The sequence below is a fragment of the Camelus ferus genome, chromosome 14 (genome assembly GCF_009834535.1).
Source record: "Camelus ferus isolate YT-003-E chromosome 14, BCGSAC_Cfer_1.0, whole genome shotgun sequence".
Taxonomy (NCBI): domain Eukaryota; kingdom Metazoa; phylum Chordata; class Mammalia; order Artiodactyla; family Camelidae; genus Camelus; species Camelus ferus.
Genome location: NC_045709.1, coordinates 9,759,193 through 9,782,816, shown reverse-complemented (window position 1 = coordinate 9,782,816; position 23,624 = coordinate 9,759,193). Strand labels below are relative to the sequence as shown.

Below are 23,624 nucleotides of genomic sequence, written 5' to 3'. Positions count from 1 at the left end.
TAAATGTAAGATGTAGATGGGACATAAAACATTGTATTTTAACACACAAAAACCTGCATTTGTTCCTGGCTGAAGAGACTGTCCACTGTCTTGATTGTGTTTATTGCAAAAATCCATTTGTTTACATTGCTGTAGCTTTTTATACTCACATTGAAAGTTAATCAGTGATTGATTATCCATGTTATTATTTCAATGATTTAGACATTGCAAGGGATTTGCAATATTAGATAATGTGGAACAATGAAAATCTCATAAATAATCCAGAAAAAGAGAATTTGGCTTTTAACTGCCTTTGGCTCACTGTTAAGGTTATTTGAATATATTTGCAACTTGGATTACAAACTATTATAAGTTAATTTAAGAATGGTACAAAATATAATTTGAATTAAGTCTTTTCTAAATCATTGACAAAAACAGACACATGTATTATAGTGTTGCTCACGTCTACTTTTTACTGTATGTTTACTTAGTAATGTGAGTCTAGATATGGACCAGCAAAAGCAGAGCTGGAAATGTCAGTGAAATCTTAGACTAATCTTGATAAAATACATTAAATGAATGATTTCTTTTAGATAATGTAAAAACAGTAGATTCTGTATGAAAGTCTGTAATCAAAACTGCAGAATTTCCCTGTGCACATATATAACCAAGTATAGTACTCATAAATGGAATATAATCAACTACCACTTACATTAATTTGCATTATTTATGCAACCTAGTAGGGAAATACTTTGGGGAATTAACTGAGCTGTTCATGTGAATGAGTAGAAACGTAATAGAATCAATTAACTATCAATCTTCCATTTACCAAATAGGATATGATACTCCCTTTCTACCTACTCTTTTAAAATAACTGGGACCAAATTATTGAAATAATGGGTATAAACACAATGTTAAAATAAGTGATATAAATTAATCACCCACTATTCAAGGGTTCTATGGAAATTTAAAGGAAAAATTGTCCCAGTATTGGCAGAAATGTGTAATCTGTAGTTCCATAGGAATCATTACAACGTAGTGATTCAAAAATTAAATCATTTGTATGTTATGTTTCATAAATACTTAAACACAATAGTCCCTGCCCTCGAGAAACTCTGTTAATTGTAATTCATTCATAAGTTTGGCTCTACAATACCCGAGATGTATTGATAAATGAAAAAAAAAGTTGTTAAATATTTGTATGTACATGATTCATTTAAAAAAAACTAGAGCCTTATGTATAGGAAAAAATATATAATACACAACAAAAATTATCTTGGGAATAAGATTACAGGGAACTAGCTCTTCTATTAACAAATATATCTGATAAACATTTTTTTACAATAAACATACTGTTTGGGAAAAAAAAAAATTTTAAACAGTAAGAGGAAAGAAGGAGTGACTCTGGAGGAAGCCCTGTACACTAGAGAATGATGGATTTTACATTCATACCTAGAAATCTAAAAGGCTGCAGTAGAATCACAACTTAGTTAATTACAAGATAAAATGTGTTTCATGGCAACTTATTTTAAAGGATTCAGAAATTTAAGCTGATGCCGTGCCTGGCACCACTACAAACCGGATCCCCAGACCAAGGAAGTAAGTGCTAGTGAAGCCCCGCGTGGAGTAGACCAGTGCCAGGGGACCCTGCACTGGAAATCAAGGACAGTGATAGACCAGTGAAGGCTGCCAGGCTGCCGAGCATCTGTTTGACCAACCCATGCATGCATGAGTGAATGGTCCTTGAGGACACTGGGAACGTTGGGGGAAAAAATTCAATCCACTGGGCTATTGAAGCCAAATGCTAATCAATATAAAAAGTAGACTGGAAGTCAAAAGAATCTACAGGTTGGTGTGTGATTCTCACAAATGTATTTCAGGAAAGACCATCCTAGATGTGTTTCAGATATCTGATGGTTCATGGCTTGATTAAAAAAAAAAATGGGTAGATTTATTCTCTTTTGCTTTGGAGGCAGAATTATTGGACGGTACGGGGAAGCAGATTTCCGTTTAAGATGGAAAAGAACTTTCCTATTTAGTTCCCTGCTGAAATTGCTGCCTCACAAGAAATGAACTTCTGGTCCCTGAAATTGTCTTAACAGTTGTTTTTAAAATGTAGGTTTTGTTATTGTTCAGGTATGGTGAGCAGGAGACTACTGCCATTGAAAAAGATGATTTGTTACAGTTTCCAAGTGGAGAGGGCACACCATGCCACACAGGGACCCACGGGTAAGCATCAGGGTTGGTCAGGAGGCAGAAGGAGCTATGGGAGGCATGGGCATGAGCCTTTATTGTGGTTTCCTTTGGTTTCGCTAGTTTAAATAATTTTATCAGGCTTTGGGATCTAGGTGTTGTCTCAAATTGTCTGGTACCTGGTCCTGCAGTGAGTAAGACAGGGGAATATTGATTGACATGGGATGTAAAAACCAGATAGAGAAAGAGGGGGCTCTGAATTGGTTGATTTGCAAATGAAAGGCAGGCCCCTGGGGTGAATTGTTTGCAGTCTCTAGGACTTCGCTAACCCGTCAGTGAGGCCCCAGTAAAGCATCAAGAACACAGGAAATAAGGAAACATCATTAATACACAGGCTGGATGACTATCCCAGAGATCTTGTAAATATGGTTCCTGCCTGGTTAGCGACTGAACTAGATACTTTTCAAAACTCTCTGATTGCGATTCATTTACACTGTTGCCAAGTCTCCAAACAAGTTAAATTGAAAACAAGGAATGGGAGAGGCAGAATCTCCAGAGATCTGTACTAGGACTTAGGACATTAAAATTTATATTAATTCTGGAAAGGGGGAATTGATACTATCGCTTATAGGAATGTAATGCTAGTTCAACAGGGTGAACGAGGTTTCACGCAGTTCTATGAGTAGACAGAAGTGACGAGAGATGAACAAGAAACTGAGATTGTATATTTGGGGATAAACTGTAAAAACTATGAGTATGGTGGTCTCCTTATTCAAGGTCAGAAAAAAGATCTCTGACGTTCTAATCCAGTGTGTGGTCACAATCAAATGCATATGTAAAATGCTATTATGAGGAAGGGTTTTCAAAATTAAGCAGACAATCTTATCAACCATTGTAAGAAACAAGACACAAAACGTGTCCTTCCTGACCTGTGTTTGGTTTGTTTATTGCATTACAGGTAGGGTGAACTTGGACTTGCTATCAAATTCCAGAATTCTAGTAATTAAGGCAATGACCCTTGAAACTAAAAAAAAAAAAAAAAAGGAATATTTTGAAGCAAATGGTTCCATGTTATTTTCACGCTGTGTAAGGAACAGGTTTATTCCACCCAGCGGTGGTATAGGGATACTTAGTTTTGAAACTGAATTGTTAAGCAAGAAGGCATCTTGGAGACCATTTGTCCGAATCCTCACTTCCCACATGGGGAAAGTGGCCCAAGAGAGATTAGGTGTCTTGGCCGAGGTGACAGCAAAATCCAGGTAATTCAATATTCATTAAATAAATATAAGCACTTACTCTGTCAGGTGCTGTGTAAAGTTCATTCTGCCCCGTATGAGATTAGATAAATCCATGAACAATTTCTAAAGGTTTCTAAAGGGTTTTTGATAGAAGCTAGAAATTTAGAACATATCTTTTTAACGTTGACAATCTGAAAGATAGTTTAGCAGCCCTACAAAACATATCCTCATAAAACCACCTAAGACTGAACAAAGGCCAGGATACACCATTAGACAGATTCACAGTTGATTACCCTTATTTGGTGGTTGGTGCCTGTAGAGGTGCCAGAAATGATGAAATAAATACCTACCTTTTGGATTATCTATGTGACAGCTCTCCATTAGCGCAAATAGACAGACTTGTTTTTTCTAGCATCCCAGTGAAAATATGTCATGGTAACAGTAAATTAGAACCATTGGGATTTATTTTACATGCCTTTGGGGGATTGGGTTTGCTAAAGAAAATATTTAATTTGAAGAACTCTTTCATTCCTTCTGCAGAATTAAATTTTTGAGAAGCAATGATTCAGAAGTCTTTATAACATAAAAAAAAAGAGAAAAATAAAGTTTTAATGCCCACAAAAGGAGCTCAATACAAGCACAATTGCTTGAGTAAACTCGACCTTTGCCTTAATTATTTAATTGCTTCACTCTTCATTACATATTGATTATTTTAAAATGACTACTGATTCAGGTCTGATAGATTTGCCTTGGAGTAAAAATGGATCTAATCTGTTAATACAAATGTATTTAAATCTATTTTAATGGCCATTAAAAATTGGCAATTTGGGACTTTGAGCTGATCTGTAGTTTAGCTTTTCCTGTGATCTGCTTCTAGTCAACATAGAGTTTCCCCAAGTGTGTCCAAAAAAACACCAATTCTACAGGATGTTATTAGATATCATGCAAAAATGGTTCAAAGGGCCAACTAATTTAGGAAATTTTACATCTATTTACTGTAGGACTTCAGAGAACCAGCTGGTGACCAAGAGAGGGAGACAGAGTGTGCAACATCACCTAGGCCTCTAATCAAAGAACTCTTTTTCTTCTGAATGGGGTGCTAGGGAATACTTTAGCAAATACTCGCTAGTGAATTCAGGTTATTCAGGAAAATAATTGAAAGCTGGCTGTAGGCATAAGTAATATAACTTGCTTCTGCATTTCAGAGGGACCGCAAAAGAAGATAAAATAATTGATCATGAACTATCCGCCCAGCAGTGTTGTAAGACTTTACATCTATTCACTCATTTCACATTCAGAACAACCTTATAAGGTAGGTACAATCGCCACCATTTTATAGATACAGAAACTGAGTTCATGTGGCCAAGAGGAGGCAGAATGAGGATTCAAACTCACACTTGTTAACTACTTCACTATATGGCATTTCATTGTTCTTAGATGCAGTGTCAGACTGCTGGTCGCCTCCTGGTATCTGCTCTGTTTTACTCTTCTTTAGTAATAGAATATTCCATTTTTAGCCAACCACATGGCTATAGGGAATACTGACAATATTTCCCAGCCTCATTCACAGCTAGATATGACTGTGTCACTGTTCCTCTGGCCCAAAGGATGCAAGCAAAAGTGGTACATATAAATCCCAGGAAGTACCCTTAAAAGGAGGGATGTGTGCCTTCTTCCTAGCTCTCTTCTTCTTGTGGCTAGAAGAAGAAGAAGGCAATGGCTAGAGCCCCGGAAGCCAGTTTGAACCACAAAGTGATCTTCAGAATGCATGCTATGTACAGCAGAACAACAAAATAGAAGTCTCCCTGGTCCTTGTCACCATGGAGCTGCCATATCAGCTCTGAACGGCTCACTGCCAGACCTATACGTTAGAAGAAATAAATTTCCCTCTTGTAGGAGCCATTTTTATTTTGGAGTCAAATGTAACTCTAATCCTAAGTGATATGATACAAAGCTTGAAAACGAGGCTAGAAGATAAGCTTCATTTCAGTGCTCTTCAGACTCAGATATATCTCAAAACCCTTAGTGACTTAACCTCAAAAAGGCTGACAATTATTTATGTAGTCTGGAAACACTATGTCAGTTTGAGGAAGGAAAAGGAAATAATGAAGATGGCCAACATCACATAGCTTTTGGATTATTGTTATTTTACCACAATGCCTAGGAATCTGCCAGTCTGGATGGAGTGGCTTCAGCATGTCCACAGGGGGTTCAGAGGTGTGTCTCATTTCTACCAGGACAGCTCTGTCCTCCCCTCTCTGAGTGTGGTCCTCTTGGGCATGCAGGTTAGGTTGGTCTGAAAGTGAATGTGCTGCTGTCAGCTGTTCTAACATGTGAAAGGGGGAGAATTCATTCGCAGGGAAAGAATGAAATCCCATGATTGAGGATAATCATTTCTGTAATAAACTCAAGTAAAAACAAATTTCCATACAAGTTAATGACATTATAGAAAAAATAAGAGAGTAGAAGACATTTTCACAAGTAAATTCTCAAGGACTTCAAAAGATCAGATACACAGTTTGAAATGCAGAATCACAGAACGTCAGGGAAAGTGGGACGTTGATAATGTCTTACTGAAAGAAGAGCAGTCACTAATATTTTTTAAAACAGCACTTATTTTATTCTGATTAGAAAATGTTATAATTAGCCCTCAGAGAAATGCAAATCAAACCCACAACCAGATACTACTTCACACCCACTACGATGGCTGTAATCACAAAGACATGTTGTAGCAAGTGCTGACAAAGATTCGGAGAAAGTGGAGCCCTCAGACACTGCCGGTGGGAATGTGAAGTGGTGCACTTCTTTGGAAAAAGATGGCAATCCCTCAGAAGGTTAACATAGAGTTAACATATGACCCAGCAGTTTCTCTTGTAGGTACATATTCAAAAGAAATGAAAAACACTTGTGCACACAAAAGTTTACATGAATGTCCATAGCAGCATTACTCACATTAGCCAAAAAGTGGAAACAACGCAAAGGTCTTAGTCAGTTTGGACTGCTACTACAAATTACCTTTACCATAGACTGAATGGCTTCAACAAGAGAAATTTATTTCTCATAGTTCTTGAGGCTGGGAAGGCTAAGATAGGGTGCCAGTGTGTTTGGGTTTTGGTGAGGAGCCTCTGCCTCTTTGCAGATGGCCCTTTTCTCATTGTATCCCCACGGGGTGGAGAAAGATTGAGAGTTCTTGGGTCTCTTCTTGTAAAGGCACTAATCCCATCAGGAGGGCCCCACCTTCATAACCTAATTACCTCCCAAAGGCCTCACCTCCTAACACCATCACATTGGAGATTAGTCTTCCACATATGAATGTTGGGGGAACACAAGCATTCAGTCCACAGCAGCCCATAAACTGATAAGGGAATAAATTAAGTGTGGTAGTTATACCTGTACCATGGACTATTATTTGACAGTAAAAGGAAATGAAGTCCAGATGGATGCTGCAACATGGCTGAACCTTGAAAACATGCTAAGTGAAAGAAGTCGGTCAGTCACCAGGGACCACATCTTGTATGATTCTCTTTACATGAAATGTCCAGAATAGGCAAATCCACAGAGACAGACGGTAGATTAGTGGTTGTCTGGGGACATTGGATGGACATGGGGGTGATGGCTAAAGGGTATGGGTTTCTTTCTGGTGGGATGCAAAAATTCTAAAATTAACTGTGGTGATGGTTGCACGACTCTGTAAATAGACTAAAATAGACATTGAAGAGACATTGAACTTTACACTTTATTTTTTCAAATTTTTATTGAAGTATAGTTGATGTACCATATTATATAAGTTACTGGCATACAATATAGAGATTCACAACTTTTAAAGGTTATACTCCATTTATAGTTATTACAAAATACTGGCTATATCCCCTGTGTTGTACAATATATCCTTGTAGCTTATTTTATACATAGTTTGTGCCTCTTAACCCCCTATCCTTATACTGCATTGGGGCCCCTCCCTCCTGTAACTTACCTGAGCCTTCAGGCCTGCATATTCCTCTCACATATACCACTTGTATTTGATGATGGAGTGCTGCTGTGCATACTCAGCTTCACATCTTGGTGGTCATATAACACCCAGTTCTTGATGGGCAGCTCAGGTTGCAGGGTAATTTGGGGGCCCACAGTACACATTCAGTCTCTACGGAGGCCCAAGGGCAGGCTATGAGCTGTTTCACACAAGGAGAGTAGTTGTCTGCAGAGGATGGCGGAGCTTTGCTCCAACATCCTAAAGGCCTGTGCTACATTTCAGCAAGCGGCATTTTTATTTGCCATCAACACTCTAAGCTCTGCTGGGCCCTGTGGCCCTGGCAGCAGAACCGCTTGTCTGACAGTGCAGGCTTGTTACAGAGCCTTCCCCAGTCAAAACCAGCAGCTTTTTGTGCCAGTCAGTCAGCGAGCTGGAATAACACCATCACGTGAGAAATATATTGCTTCCAAAATCCAAAGATGCCCCCTTGTTGTTGTGCCTCTTTTTTGGTTGTAGAGGGGAAGGGATGCATTTTAAGGAGTAGGGGGTTATGCTCCACCTCTGAGAGGACAGAGTAGCTACATGATTTATTTGGAATTCTTCTGCATAGGCAATTTGTCTATTCTCCCCAGTTATCTATTTATTCAATCATCTATTTATATCAGTATGGACCCATGGACATTTATTTATATTTTGGGTTATAATCCAGTGCTACTTGACTAATTTTATTGCTCAGATTGTTCCAGCTTTGGCCCCTGGGGTCTGTAGTTTATGAAGGTCCCTAGGTGATTTCAGTGTGCTGCCAAGACTGAGAAGCTCTAAGTAAAACATTATTTAGAGTTCTATCACCATGAAAGCACTGATTTCCCTAAAATTCAGGCAGATGCAAACAGAAAGTAACACAGGACTTCAGATGGAGCCACATATGCCCACTGATACTAATCTATACCTGAAAAGGGCAGTTAATTGTGGATTTCTACTTCACACTCATTAGGACAGCTGTTATCAAAAAAATTGGAAAATGGCAAGTGTTGGCCAGGATGTGTAGAAATTAGAACTCTGTGCGTTGTTTGTGGGAATGTAAAATTGTTCAACCACTTTGGAAAACAGTTTGGTAGTTCCTCAGAAAGTTAAATCACGTAGAATTACCATATGATCCAGTAATTCCACTACGAGGTATAGGTATATTCAAAAGCATTGAAAACAAGGACTCACTGTTCACAGCAGCATTACTCACAATAGCCAAAAAGTGGAAACAACCCAAATGTCCATTAACCCATGAGCAGATAAACAAAATGTGGTATATACATACAGTGGAATATTACTCAACCTTAAGAAGTAATGAAATTCTGACACATGCTAGAACAACTTGAGGGTATTATGCTAAATGAAATAAACCAGACTCAAAAGGACAATTATTGTATGGTTCCACTTATCTGAGGTACTCAAAACAGGCAAATTCATAGAGGCAGAAAGCAGACTAGAGAGTACTGGGGGCTAGGAGGAGAAAGGAATGAGGAATTATTTGTTTGGAAAGATGAAAAAGTTCTGGAAATGGATAGTGGTGATAGTTGCACATATTGTGAATGAAATACTGGTTGAACAAATGAATGAATAAAATGAGCCTTGCAGTCCTTACCTCCACTCATGCTGATGACTCTGCCTGGGTGGCTCTTGTCACTCTTTGCCTGGCTGGCTGCTGCTTGGACAGGGTCTCAGTTTCTCACTCTCTCGGGGGGTGCCTTCCCTAGCTCCTCAGACGAGTCAGATTTCCTTGTTCCTGCACATTTCATCATCTAGTGCTTAATGTCTGCCTCCAAGATTCCTGGGATCATGTCCATTTTGTCTGTTCCTCCTGCCTTGCACATATGGGTGCTCAATGAACGTGTTTGAATGAATTAATTTTATAAAATGAAGTTAATGCTTATCTGGATTGTGGTGAAGAGTTAATGAGATTTTGTGTGTCATCTGCTCAGCAGAGTGTTTGGCACGTAGTACGCACTCCATGATAACAGTAGTAGCAATACACAAACGTTAGAAGGGACCAGACCCACCACTCAGCAGACTGAAGCAACACACATATCCTTTCACTGCATGGTTTTAAGAAGGATGCATCTTGAAACAAAGAATAAGCAAATACCCATTAATAATATTGATGCCTGTGAGACTGTTAGATCTTACAGTTCTTTCTGCATTTTCTTTAACAGCTGTGGCCTGATCAGGTCACTGTCTTGCTTGGCTGTACAGTGATTCTCTTTCACTCTTGGGGTGAAACAGGGACAGATCTAGCTTTATGAAGCCTAAAGCTTATTCAGTCTGGGGCACCCTCATTCAGAAAAATATGAAACTACAAATAACTACAACATTAGGCATCAAAGTGAATATTAAGAATGAGAAACAAAATTTTTTAAGTTTACAAATATTACAAACATTATGCAATTAAGAAAAATAAGGATATGTTTAATCAATTGATAATTAAATCACCTCTGTAATAGTCTTTTCTCTACATTTTTTGGCTGCATACTCTTTAATCACCTGCTTATGTGATGACAATCTTTGTATTATCTCGTAAAGAAAAGAGAAAGATTATTCAGCACATTCTCTGGCCTAATTGGTTGAAATTTGTTTTTTATTATTGATAAATTAGGAAAGCTTCTTTCAGCTTCACAAATTATGGCTAGTAAGGCCTTATAAATATTTAAGATGGTTATGCAATTGAGGAGAACCTATATCGAGTTTCTTCCCCTATGACCCGTAAGATCTCAGGGCATGATCAAGCATATTCCTCACGGGAAAGAACCTTCCAGTCATCAGAACTAAATTCTCTGCCCACAGTTTTCATCTTTGATGATCAGAATGTTCCACAGATTAGCTTCTGGCTCTGTAGTTCAAGCCTTGCTTCTCTTCCAGTACCCACATATTTCTGGTGCCAGGCACAGCAGGACACGTTCGTGAAGCAATATGACCTCTGGCCCTGTCTCTTCGTGTCACAGTATCAGAGAAGTCCAAAGAGTGGATGGCTGGAGAGAGCCTGGAGCCATGCGCATGTCTGGGCAGCTCGTAGTAACTTAACTATATGTGAAATGACCGTGACCCCCACAGCTACCTCCCAAGAAACCGTCACTAAATAGATCCCCCAGCTCAACTGCCCCTGAGCCAGAGCCCAAGGACCTGTGGCTACTCCAGCATACCCAGCACAGGTGAAGTGACACAGAGGAGAAGTTGAAGTGAAACAGACAACAGCTGCTGTTAACCAGTTGTGGTTAAAATGTCTTATTTTTATAAATTTTACAAAAACACACAACCATAGGAGTATGTTGCAAGAGTCCTTCCCAGGACTTGGAAAAGCCTGCGTAGATGAAGAGCCCAGAAGCTTCACAACTACTTATTGAATGAACTAAATAACTGAACGAATGAATAAATGAACTTACTAAATTGAAAGGGTGAAGGAATGTCCTTGGTAGTAAAATTTTCTAGCAGATGAAAGATCTGACCAAGCCAGCATGACAGTCCAGTCTCTGGATAGTTTTTTTCCTACTGTCTCACAATGTATTTAATCATTCTGCTGTTGACGGACATTTGGATTGTTTCCAGTTAGAGCTATACAAAAATGCTGCTATGACATTTTTGTGCATGCCTTTTGGTGCACATGTGCAATCCTTTCATTGATTTTATACCTAAGAGTAGAATTGCTGAATCACAGGGTGTTCATTTCCATCAGCAGAAAAACACCAGCATCTCTTGTCTTTTAAAATATTCATATTTCTTTCTAGCTAATTCCTCATTTCTCTGTTCCTCTTCATAGTAAAACTTCTTCAAAGAGCTGTCTACACACAAGGCCTCTATTCTTAATTTCCCATTCATTGTTTTTCATACTCACTTGTTCTTGTTTAATTTCTGCCTACTTATCTTTCATAATTTCATATTCTTTTTTCTTTTTTGGAACATGGACAACAGCATATTAAAGTCAGTCGCAGGCAAATCTGAAATTGGTGGAATGTCATTAAAAACCTTTCCAAATTAATCTTCACAGAAGCAAAAAACATTTGAATTCTGTTTGTTATAAGTATTTATAAAATAAAAAGGCAACAACTCAATACATGAAACATACAAAATTATGTGTTCCTACCAGCACACACATCAGTAAGAAACTTAGGTAGCACAGGCAATCCTAAATACACTGTAATCAACATAAACCATCTCTATACAGGTTAACCAAACTTGATACAGATTTCACACTGTGCAATAAAACAAAGACCAAACAACAAAATGTCCAAAATATATCTTGAAGTTTATGTGACATGTCATTACACAGTAATGCCCTAGTGGAAGGCCCCAGGGAAAACTAATATTAACCCCTAGTGTTAAGGGCTCCTAGCCAAGTCACAGAAACTCAAAAGATTGACCTTACTGAATATTGATGCTTTTTATTAAAGATTTAAGTCTCAAGTGATTTAGTCAAAATGATGTTTCACAGCATCTACAAAGTGCATTACAGCAAAACAAAGTATGGAAACAGCCAATCTACAAAAGTTGTTAGCATAGGTAAAAATCACAGGGAAATGAAGATGGGATCTGTAGGTATCTGGGTTTGTTGTGTGATATCATTTGAGTACAGATGAATTTCTCATATCAGTTCCAAATACGTGCATGCTCTTTGGAAAAAGACAATCTTGTTTTCTTAAAAAGATCATCTTGTTATTAGTCAGTTGTAATCATGATTTAGCATCTTGGTTATCAGTGGCAATGTGACTTTCTTTTTCAACATTAGGGACAGGGCAAATGAGATAAGGAGCAATATTAATGACAACAAAGTAAAAGTAAATTAAATTCAGTCCACTTCCAAACTGACAGCACCTTATAAATGCCTTATATAGGTAACCTGACGGATTCTGGATAGCCATTCACACAAATCAGTAGTCTGCTGGCAGGTAGGGAAGACTTGCAACCTGGGGGTGCTTTTCTACTAGTGAGCACATGCAGTTGTGTCACATAAGAAAAACTAAGGACTGAATAAGCCATTTTTCTCATTTACTTGTAATACCTATTGTGCTTTAATTTTTCTCTTTGAGCATCTTAAACAAATATTTAAAAATCTTCGTCACACTACCCCTTCCTAAAAGCAGTGCACTGACCAGGGGAGAGGACATCTGGGAGGAGCCTGGGAGGGGGAAGCCTGGTCCCTTCCCTGTACACTGAACCCTCTATTTAATGAAAGTAGCCCCCTTCCCCCGATTTGAGACACCACTGCCTGTCTTGGCATGTTAGCAGCCTCAGCCTCCCTACCATCTAGTCTGAAGTGCCAACTATAGCAAATGACCTAAACTGACAAAACTAGAGCTTTCCGAGAGAGAAAAAGCAGAAGTTGGGTCCCTGTTGTCACTCATGGCTCAGCAAGATTGCTAGTATTCCTAGCTATTGAAGTAGCTCAGAATGAAATGAATTTGAAAGATGGAATGAAATTGAAAATGAAATGAAAATGAAATTGAAAGGTGGTCAAGCAGGGTTTAAAGAGAGCTGTGTTGCCAGGAAACTCCAAGCTGGGCAAAAAGGAGGCTGTGATGGTGCAATTCCACACACCAGCACCGCCAACAGGATACGAGCTGCTAAGGCAAAAGGCGTGCAGGGTCCTCCCCAGTGTCCCTGTAGAGGCTACCACCGAGGGCAGAATCTATGAACTCAACATACTTCTGGAAAATGAGAAGGAGAGACATGGTACAGGCTGTTGACCCAGGCCAACATGTGTTGCTTCCCCTGTCCCATTTTTACAATTTTATTGAGGCATAATTTTTCTTATAATAAACTGTATGCATTTAAAGTACCATTTGATAAGTCGGATACGCATCATGAAATCATCACCACAAACAAAATGCTGAACATCTCTTTTGCCCTCAAAAGTTTTCTCATGCCTCTTTCTTATGCCTCTTTCAGCCTCCCTTTCATACCTCCCTTCAGCCTGTCCCTGGACAACCTGCTTTCCTTCTATATAATTAGTTTGTATTTTCTAGAATTTTATATAAGTGGAATAATGTAGTATGTTTTTATTCTTGGCTTCCTTCATTCAGCATAATTCTTTTGAGATTCATCCGTATTCAGTAGTGCCTCTCCATTTTTCCCCCACTGAGTACCGATCCACTGCTTGGACATACCACAATTTGTTTATCCATTCCCTTGCTGTTGGACATTTAGGTTGTTTTCAGGTTGGGGCCATTACAAATAAGGGTTCCATGGTCATTTACTAACAAGTCTGTGTGTACAAAGACTTTTTGTCTTAGGTACAAACTAGAAACGGAATGGCTGCTTTATAAGGATGTGTGTATTTAAATGTTTAAGAAACCACCAAATTGTTTTCTAAAGTGATTGCACTATTTTCTATCCCCTATGGCAGCGTATGAGCATTGTAGCTGCTTTATATTCTAACGCACACTTGCTATAGTCAGTCTTTTTAATTTCAGCCATTCTAGTGGGTATGTCGTAGTGTTTCACTGAGATTTTAACTTATAGTTCCTGGATGACAAATAATATTCAGTAGCCATTCGTGTGCTTTTTTTTTCTAAGATTTCTGTTCAAATCTTTTGACCCTTTCTTAATCGGATTGTTTGTCTTCTTATTACTGTGTTGTAAGAGTACTTTATATATTCTGTGTATAAATCTTTTGCCTGATAAATGTGGTTTGCATTTTCATATGACTTTTCTTTACTGCTTTAAATTTTGATAAAGTCCAATTAATCAGCCATTTCTTTAATGGCTTCTTTTGTGTTCTAGCTAAGAAAACTTTGCCTATTCCAGGGTCACAAAGATTTTCTTCTGTATTTTCTTCTAGGCGTTTCATGATTTTAGGTTTTATATTTAGATCTGTGATCCATTTGTATATGGTTTAAGCTAAAGGTCTGTAGTAGTTTCTTAGGGCTTCCATAACAAAGGAAGGCAAACTGGGTGGCCTAGAACAACAGAAAGTCATTGTTTCACAGTTCTCGAGGCTGGAAGCCCAAGATCAAGGTGCCAGCCGGGCCGTTCTCTTTCCAAAGGCTCCAAGGAAGAATCCTTTCTTGCCTCTTCCACCTTCTGGTGGTTTCTGACCATTCTTGCTGTTTCTTGGCTTTTAGACACTTTACTCTGATCTCTGCCCTCATCATCACACATTCTCCCCATGTCTGTGTCTCCACATGGCCATCTTCTTATAAGAACACCACCAGTTATATTGGATTAGGGGCCATCTACTCTTGTATGACCTTATCTTAACTACTTCTTCAATGACCCTGTTTCCAAATAAGGTCACATTCTGAGATACTGGAGGTTAAGACTTCAACATATCTTTGGTCACAGTTCAACCCATAATAAGGTCAGTGTTCATTTTTTCATTTTTTTCTATGCATCAGTCAGGGTCCAATGAGTAGACTGAAACCACACAGTAACTTTAACATGGAAAGTTTAATATAAATAATTATTAACTATAATAAGGGATTGGAGGAACAGAAGATTGACTTGTAAGAGGTAAAAGAACCTCTAAAGACTGTAGAAGTAGCAGAAATAGGAACTAGTTGCTAACCCTGGGGCTTAAGGTTACCAAAGATGAAGCCCATTCTCCAAGGTTGAGATCCACACCACGCAGGTGTGGCCGTGGCTGTCAGGATGACAGAGCAGTTTGCTGGGGTGCTGTGCTAGTGAGACTCACTGAATACAAGCCATTTGGGGTGCTAGGGTAAGCCTTGCACAGGAAGGCACCATGCCTTGTAACTTGCCCAAAGCTGCTCTCTGGGATGCTAAGGAAAGCTATTCACAGGCAGATACCATGTTGTCATCATTATACTGTGAAGCTGCCCAAGGTGGGATCAGAGGAGGCTGCCCACAGGGTTGTACATGCCATATGGCACTGACAACTGGGGGCTTCTGGCCCCTGTATCCTGCAGGAGCCCAGCCTGACAGAAGCCACCTTTGCTGCAGGAGCCTAATGAGAGAAGCACATTGGAACCAGGTAGCATGACTCCTCCCTCCTCCAGTGTCCCCTACAGTACCCTCAACTGACAACACTTAGCATCATGTCAGCAGGCAAATGAGAAATGTTTACAAGATTCAGCTCCATGATTTTAGAGCTGGCCATGAAGTATGGATTGGGAGCTGAGAGGCAAAAAATTGATAACTTACACAGCCCACTCCTTTGGTTATTTAGCATCCATCTGCATCCTTCCAGACACATTACAACTTCTGTAAAATAGCAAAGCAGCTTCCTATTTCTATGTAACAAGATGCAGGTATCCTTACAAGTGAAGAAGTTCTCACCCATCCCCCAAATGATGAGAAGCAAGGTCCAAGCAGTCACTATATCCACCACTGATTATATTAACTAAGCTTCAAATGTTGTCCCAATTCCATTTACTGTTCGGTTATCCTAAAGACTAGGTTATAAATGTAACTTCCAACCACTTATATATAAAATAAAAATGAGAAGAAAGATAAAGATGAAAATGGTTAGCATATAAAAATAGAAACTTACATAGAACACGCAAAGAGAAAATATGTGAAGCCATACAGTCTTCACTTCTGTAACTGGCCGTGAGGCCATCATTGATATCTACAGCTTCTTTCTTTCATTGCCCATTATGAATTTCCCTCCGTCAGCTCCTCCGCTGGTGGGGGTTCTGGTGAAATAATCCAAAACTTCATTCCCCAAAGAATCAAGCAGTCAATTACCTTGTGTTTGTTTGTTTCTGTGATTTCCATTAACTCTTAACATTAATGCTAAAGACACCCTACAAGATCCCCTGTGTTCCAGACACAGTCCTCCTTGTCCCCATTATGTAGCAGTGACTTGGTTTCCCCTTAGTACTAATTAAGATCAGTCACTTCAGCCATTAGAGTAACCCTTTTTCTGCTTGTTGGTTCAGTGGCATAAGGAGCCCAAAACGACCCGGTGGAAGTCTCACCTTCCGATTTAATTAAACCATTGTTGTTTCCCCTGGTGGTGAGATTTCCTCTTTGGGGACTAAGACCTCCCGACCAGCAGAACTCAAGATTATTAGGATGAGAAGCAAAAATTAACTGTGAGTGAGTTACTGGGTATGATAGTAAGAAGACTCACCCCCAGTTCCACCCCTTGATTCTGGGCCCTGTGTTCCGGGAGATTCTGGACCCTGTGTCTGGTTATGTGGGAGAGAGCAGGGTTCTTCCTCGAGAGGTGCCTGCTTCCTCTTTAATCAAGGAGCTCTGGTCTGTAACTTGACTTACACCTGGAAACTGGATAAGAGGCCATGACTGTCCACAGTGGTCACTCAAGGCTGGCAATTTGGCTACCCTACTTAGAGTTTTCCCCTCTCATATAGCTCAAGCAATACTCCAGTAGACTGCCTACCTATTTCATTCGCAGGAACAGCAGGATAAATTAAGCCATCAAAGATCTCTGCAGGCCAAGGCATTCTGATAACCCCTGACAGTAGATGCATCCACTTTGTCTTTGGTGATTAAGAGCTGCCACTGCCTCTGCTCCTCTGAGATCCCATCACCCCCACTGGAATTGGAGAGACCATGTCAATGATGGTATCTTCCACATGGCTTACCAAGGAGAGGAACCACAGAGCTCTCCATTGAGAGAGCTTGCGAGGGCTCCACTCATGCAATTCTCAGTGCTTTAGTGAGGGAGATGTGTTCTGGGCCTTGTCATGGAATGTAGTTGGGGATTAGGACTGAACAATGATGTGTTAAGAACAGCAAAGAAATGTTTTGTACCATCTTCTGGGCTCTGTTCACAACTGAATTTTTTCCTTATTATCTGGGCTATTTAGATATTGTAAACATTTTAGAGTGTGGCAGAAAGTTACAGAAATATATTAGGGTATTTCATGAATCAAAGCCTCAGGAGGGCCAGAAACTAGGGATATTTCTGGATTCCTCAGATGCATTCATTTGTATCTCTCTCTCTCTCTCTCTCTCTCTCTCTCTCTCTCTCTCTCTCTCTCTCTTTTAAATTTAAGATTCTGCCACCATCATGACAGATTTTCCATCCTCTGTATTGGGTCTCTCCATTCAAATTCTAGAAAAAGAAGCTGATTTCTCTTTTTCCAATTTGATAAACTTTCCTGGAGACTTTACTGACCAAAGCCAAATTCAGTTCCAATTCAGTTTCAAATTCAAAGGCATGTTTTTAAGTGGCCTGGTTAGCAAGTATTTTAAAGAGCAAAGACCTTTCACATCAATTTCCACAAATGCATCCAACATCTTGCTTTAAACTGGGAACAGTGCTTGGGGAATTACACAGTGGTATGTATGAACCTGAGCAGGCTGTACTCACAAGGGAAAATATGTAAGTTATCTAAGCATAGTAAATACTTCAGCGTTTAGATTTCAGAGTAGGAATGTCTCATGTAAACAGTGGCGATGACTATCCCTGTAGCAAAATTTCTAAGCATGAGAATAAATCAAATTTTTCTAAAGAACATTTGCTCAGTAATATGTTTGCCCTTTTATTCATAGGGGAGAAGAGGGAAGAAATCTGAAAAACATACTTATACTACCCTTCTCTTTTCTCATATCCTTTTCCTTACCATAAAATAAAAGTCATGGTGCACTGAATCTCAAGGCCAGCACCGTATCACTAAAGCTGTCAACTTTTGCAGATTCACACCTTGGCAGTTCAGTGCTCCTCAACTGGCAAACTCCCCTCTGGGTGTGGGTTTCCCTGAAGCCTCCCAGATCCCTGCGTGAGTACTGCTCCGAAGCCACGCACCAGCCAGGCCTTGAAAGGAGAAAAGAAAACTCTTTCATACAGTTAAATGAAACAGATTTGTGCTCTCTCAACTCTCTCTTCACTTTTGCCTACAGAATATGGGGTCCTTGAGGTGCCTGACATATATGGTGTTTAAAACTGAAAGGCAACTCCATCATTTCAAAAGCAGATGGTAGGAATATTTGCCGAGGACACACATGAAACATTACATTCTGACCCACGGGCAGTGAAGATTCCATCTTCCCGTTCTCTTCCACCTGAGATTTCGGTCCTTATCCCCTCAGTACTCCCTGATTAATACTTCTTTCCTCAGAGTTGTGGTTTCATGTTTTTGTCTGTAACTTCCTGTCAAAGCTATTTGTTACCTCTACGTCTCTAAGAGGGTCCCAGCCACTTTTATGCCCTTCTTTTTTTCTTTTTCCCATCTACAGAGTTGATTGCATTTGAACTCAGTGAGTTTTCAGTCTCTGGATATCTTTATTTTAATCAATGGTGCTTTCTAACTGAGTTGGCACACTAACTCCTGTGCAAGCCAGACCCACGTGTTTGATCTAGATTGGTTAACCACACCGCTAGTCATAGAGTTGGCTTGGAAAAATTGTTCCAACTTCCAGACCTTTGTGAAAATCGAAGTGAGTTAGAAGTACCCATTTGTAGAATAATGAACCAGTCTGGACAAACCTAACTGTTTTGGGGAGTGTAGCCTCAGATACAGATATAGATTAGGATTAATCATAATCCTGTTAGGACATACTTTCCTCAGTGGTCCTTAGGTGTCCTCTTCCAGTAGATATGATTATACTGATATAGATATAGGTATGGGTAAGCACCCATGAATTCACCATCTAAAGCAAAAACTAAGACCTTGACAAATTACATCACTCAAAACAACAAAAATGTATTCTTCCCTGTAGAAATACAAAAATGTGTCCAATCTCTATCTCTGTCTTCACATGGCCTTCTCCTCCAAGTGTTTCTTCCTCTATCTCTTCTTTTCTTACAAGAACATCAGTCATTTTGGACTTAAGGTCCCTCCTACTCCAATATGATGACAGCTTAGCAAATTACATCTGCAAAGTCCAGATAAGGTTTCAGGAGTTAGGACTTCAACATACCTTTGGAGGGACACAATTCAAGCAGTACATAAATGTCCAAATTTAGGAGAAAATGCCAAGCCATTTCCCAAAGTAGTTACAAAAATGTACACTCCCACCAGCATGGGATAAAACTTGGTATTATCAGGCTATTTAAGTTTTTACTAACGGAATGAGTGTAAGATTGTATGTCATAGCAGTCTGGATTTACACTTCCTGGTTAATAATTATGTTAAATATTTCTCCATATATTTATTGGCTTTGTGTTTCTGCTTCTGTAAAAAGTTATTTTTTTTCTATTGGCTTCTTATGCTTTTTTTTCCTTTTACTTATCTGTAGGAGTTCTTTATATATTGATAACAATCCTTTGCCAGTTTCATGTATTTGGAATATCTTCTGTATAACTTTTCACTTTCTCTAAGGTAACTTTGATGAACAAAAGTTCTTAACTTTATATAGTAATATTTATCACTTTTCTTCTATAGTCAACATTTTTATGTCTTCTTTACATTATCTTTCCCTGCCCCAAGGTCTAAACTGTGTCTACCTGTATTTTCTACAAAGAATTTTAAATATATTTGGGGAAGAAGGGGATGTCTTTTCAACCTATCAGAAGTCAAGAGAAGATTGTTGAAATTGTCCATTACAGTGGTGAATTTATGCATTTCTGTCTGTCATTCCATCATTTTTGTTTCATGAATTTTGCATTCTTTTGTTTATTACATGTATGCACACTATGCATCTTAATGTTGTTGTCTTTAGGTTATATTTAGGTTAGTATTTTATCTAGTATTACTGTAGATAAACCAGTTTTATTTTGATGAGTATTTTACTGATGTATCTTTTTCCATTCATTTACGTGCAGCCTTTGCATTTTCCTTATGCTTTATGTTCGTCTCTTGTTAACAGCACATACCTGGATTTTTAAAAAATCCAACTTGTCAATCTTTTTCTTTAACTGATTAATTTAGTTTATATATATCTTACTGCAATTATTTATATGTTAGGACCTGTTTCAGCGACCTTAATATTTTATTTCAGTCTGACCCACTTTTTCTGTATTTATTGTTAATCCTTTCTTTAAATTAATAGCTATATATTCCCCTAATAAGAGTGAGTCTTTACTATACACTCATGTTATCTCTACTCCCCATGCTCACCTCATGTTACTATCTACATTTTAATGCCGGCTTATTGGGGATATGTTTGTTTTTCCCTTTAGTCATAGCTATTCTTTTAAGTCCAACAAATTTCACGAGTGTACTTGATGAACTTTACTTTGCGTATCTCTTGTAGTATCTACTAGATTTGCTCTCCCCTTGTTTAAGCCCTTCTTTCAAAACAGTTTCCAGTGTTGTCTTCGTGTGATAAATTTTCTGGAGACTATTGTGTTGGAGAATATTTTTTTTATCATGCCCTTGCTTTTGAGTGGCAGACTGGACATAAAGATAGAGGCTGGTTCTGACTTCTGTTCCTTCAATATTTTGAAACTACCACTCCACTATTTTCTTGACTTAATTGTTGCTATTGAAAAATCTGATGTCAACCTGACTTCGGTCCTCTTTTTGTGATCTCTTTCTTTTAAAATTTTTTATACTTCTTTAAAATTCTTGTTTTTACTATAAAATGCCTTGGTGTGGATTTTTTCCCTTATTTCTCCACTGTTATCTCTTTGATCTGTCATATTTTTATAATTATAGAAAATTATCTCAATTTTTCCTCAAACATTTCTTCCTCTTCATTTTTATTTTTCCTCTCTTTCTAGGACTCTTATTAACCACGTGGTAGTACGTCTACTTCTGTCTTCCAAATAACCTAGCTTTTTCTTTCTATTTCCAATGTCTGTGTCCTTTTCCTTCTTCCTTCTGAAAGATTTCCTCCACCAGGTCCCCCAAGTTGCTAATTTGTTCTGCAGATCTATCCATTCTGTCATATCCATCTGAAGTGTCCTTTTCAGCTATTACATTTTTCACACCTAACATTTCTTATTTTGTCTTCTTCTTTTTGGTTTATATTGTCATATATTTCTTTTCGTATGTTTATTAGGCCAAAATTAAATTATTGATTCATTTGTTTTCATATGTATACTTGGATTCTGTAATTTGTTATTTTTAACTCCAGGTAGGTGTGCTTCCCAAATCTCTCATTATGTTGACGGGTAAATTCATTTTCCCCTGAAAAGATTAGGCTCCTCCACCTGGTAATGCATAGAGAGGAAGGCCAGTCCTAATTAGGTCATTCCCAGGCAGCCCCAATTAACGCAGAGGGTGGATTAGGCCCAAGAGGTGGACAGAAGCCAGGGCACAAGAAAACCAGGGTCCTTCACTCCCCACCTCACAAAACAATGGAGTCAGGACTTCACTCTCTGTCTTCCAGGGATCTTCAGCATGAGGAGGAGACTCTTGGACTGTGATTTGCCAGCCCTGGGGATTTGGAGGAGAAGGGGAAGCCGTTACCCAGGGTTAATTAGCCCTCATTTCAAGCACAATTATGGAATCTAAAGTTGTGAATCTGACTTGATGCTCTCGTTTGGTATCACTGGGAGGCAGGTCCCTGGCAGATTACCCACCACTGCGCATGGTTTGTGCTAACATTCTCTGTCAGTGGGTGTCAGGAAACCTCCTTTGTCCAAAAATATCTCATTTTCAAGAATTCCCCAATTCCATCCCTCTGCATTTCTTTTCTTCTGTGGTTCTTTTCCCTCCTCTACCTCTTCAGACATTTATGAAGGCCTCCTGTAGGTCAGGCACTGTGCCAGACCCTGATTCTGACAGATGCGAAGAACAAATGTACTTAAAGCATAAAAACAGGGGAACAGAAATAGGGCCAAGGTTGAGATACTACAGACAAATCTGGCCTCCTTTCCCTGGCCACGAAGCAAGGAGACGGGGCTGCCTTCCTTGAGGTGAAGTCTGGAAATGGTGGTAGAAAGGTGTTCTAAGCCAGTGGTTTTAACCTGGGTTGCTCCTAGAACCACCTGGGGAGGTTTTTAAAATCCTAACGTCCAAACACACACTGTGCCAATTAAATCATAACCCAGACATCCATACTTCGAAAAAAAATTCTCCTGGTAAATCCAGTGTACACCAATGCTTGACTAGGTGGGCAAGTGCCAGGGTTAGAATCAGAGTCCTGGGTTAAATCCCGTTATGGGTTGAACTGTGCCGCCCCAAATTCGTATGTTGAAATTCTAACTCACAATGCCCCAGACGTCACTTTATCTGGAGATAGGGTCTTTGCAGAGGTAATCAACTTAAAATGAGGTCACCAGGGTAGGAAATTTGGAGACAGACATGCATACTGAGAGAACAGTGAGTGAACATGAGGACAGCCATCTGCAAATCAAGGAGAAAGACCTGGAATAGATCCCTCCCTCGCAGCCCTCTCAGGAGGCACCAACGCCACCAGCACCTTATTTGAGACTTCTAGCCTCCAGAATTGTGAAACAACAAATTTATGGTGTTTAAGCCACCCAGTTTTGGATACTCTATTTTGGCAGCCCTAGCAAATTAATACAAATCCCAACGTAGCCACGTTTCAGCTGTGTGCAAATACCTTCTCGTAGGGTGCGTCAGTTACCTTATATGAAAGACAGAGGATAAACTCTCCCTCACAGGGTACCTGAGAAGTTGAAAAGAGACAACGTAAGCAAAAAACACCCAGTACAGAGATGGGAACACAGTGCACAGTAAATGTTGGTTGAATCTGAGTCTTTCCTGCTTGAACAAACCAAGTAGCTTTTTCAACTCACCCTATTGTGGTCAGCTCAGCACCTGGGGTGCCGCCTGGTACCGACAAGATTCACTTCAGGCGCCCTGAAAACGGAGTCAAAGGCTTTGCCATGTCCTGTCAGCCTCTTCCCACCCTATACCTGTAAGCTTTTCATTCAGCCCAGTCTAGGAAGCAACCGTTGCTCTTGAGGTCGGCCTCTAGGGGGCGCGCTGCCTTCAGAACCCGTGCCTGGGCTCGCCACTCGGGCGGAGGGAAGTCGGAGAGTGGCTCTGAGGCCGCGTGGAGGGCGCACCTCCAGCTGGCCTCCTTCGTCCCGTGGCCCTTGCCCTCAGTAACTCGGGGAGCTGGAAGCCCCCTACTTTCCAGCACTTCGCTGAGCGCGCCCTGTTGCCTAATATGCTGTGTCACTTATTCTGGACAGTCCTGTTTTTCTCAAAGATGAGTAAATTAACGCTCAGAGAGGTTAAGTAACCGGACAAGGATCACACAGCTACTGGAACAGAACCCAGCTCTGCCTGACTCCAAAAGCAGAAAAACTCCTTTGTGGCCAGAAGAAGCCCCAAGTGACCAGCCCTCCACAGGGGGCCAAGTGACTTGCAGACCTAGTCATGGGCCCAGCCAAAGACCCCAGGGACAAGAGAGCCCAGTCTCTATCAATATTTGTCTTTCCTCCTTGGAACCTGCTGCTACTTCTGTAG

The 23,624-nt window shown here is 39.7% G+C and overlaps 1 long non-coding RNA gene across 1 annotated transcript; it reads left to right on the top strand.

The window, feature by feature from the left end:
* The first annotated feature begins 1,877 nt into the window (after positions 1-1,877).
* On the top strand, positions 1,878-21,882 carry LOC116668484. Its single transcript, XR_004325589.1, has 3 exons — positions 1,878-2,208; positions 4,616-4,722; positions 21,571-21,882. It is a non-coding gene; the product is annotated as an uncharacterized LOC116668484 (long non-coding RNA).
* The last annotated feature ends 1,742 nt before the right edge of the window (positions 21,883-23,624 follow it).